This window comes from Cyprinodon variegatus, unplaced genomic scaffold (assembly GCF_000732505.1).
Source record: "Cyprinodon variegatus isolate N-32 unplaced genomic scaffold, C_variegatus-1.0 Scaffold713, whole genome shotgun sequence".
NCBI classification, from domain to species: domain Eukaryota; kingdom Metazoa; phylum Chordata; class Actinopteri; order Cyprinodontiformes; family Cyprinodontidae; genus Cyprinodon; species Cyprinodon variegatus.
In genome coordinates, this window is record NW_015151166.1 from 371303 (window position 1) to 372548 (window position 1246).

Genomic DNA, 1246 nt, shown 5'->3' on the forward strand with positions numbered 1-1246 from the left:
GCTAGATTTTGTGTTTTATGGGGTCAAGAGAAAATGTGTCTCTGCAAGTCATCTAGGAGTCTTTAGTGAATTCATAGATAAATAAAAATGTCAATAATATCAAATAATCAAGTTATGTAGATATTAGTGCTTTAAATATCAGTTTTATGCAGAATGTTTACTGATAAAAGAAGGTAAGTAATGACAATGAAAATATTTAAGCCCCAGAACTCAAACCAGAAAGAGTTTTATCTGCTATACCTTTTATCTTGAAATTACAGATGTTTGAATATATGCATCTATTTGTTGGATAGTTTGTCTTTATTTAGAAAATATGGATGTTTTTCTTGTTTATTTTCCTGTTGGAGCAGAGTAGATTGACCCTGAGGTTCTGGTGCCGATCCGCTTTCGGCCCCCCCTGAATGTACATTGGTTATTGCTTGGCCACCCTTATAAATAATTTCTGGCTACGCCTCTGATCCAATGGAAGCCTAGTGGTTCTGCTGAGGTCCAATGGAAGACCTGTGGTTCTGATTAGGTCCAATGGAAGCCCAAGTTGCTTTGATAGCTGCAGGTCATCTGCGTTGCTGGTTCTGGTGTCTCTCAAAAAGCAGGGGTCCCAAACCTCCTGAGATTTATGGAAGAACAAAATCCATATTAAATAAATATAAATGTCTTTAAAAGTTTTTATATTTATAAAAACATGGTAAATTCAATTCATGTATTTTTTGGGGGATCACTGAAGGGCTCACAGGCTTAAAATGTTTTGCTCTAACAGGTTCTGGCACAGATCCCACCTTAATTGGAACAGAACCAGCAGGCTGCCTGTGGAAGCGTCACATCGGGCCTCCAGAACCATTAATTCAGGTTCTCCTCACTCTTCCTCCAGAATTCAGGGTCTTTGTTCTGCAAATGAAATGAAAAAAAATTATTTCAATCTGGAAACAGGAGTTTGGACCTCTTAACAAGCCTGGTTCTGGTTCCGCTCAACCTGGGTTGGATCCACCTGGATCAGACTCCAGGAGCAGGTAATTTCTCTTTACGATCTTCAATGGTTAACCCTATGGCATCTTTTCCTTCTAAAGGTTTTTCTTCCACTAGATTTTATTGGATTTCTCATCCCTTTTTTTTCTGATACTGGAATTGTTCTGATAATTAAACTACATTTTTTATTTCTAGATGAAATATACCCTGAGCTATCTCTATAGTTCTGCTGCTATAGGCTTAGACTGCTGGAGGACATAGGGACCCCTTTTTCATCATTCTG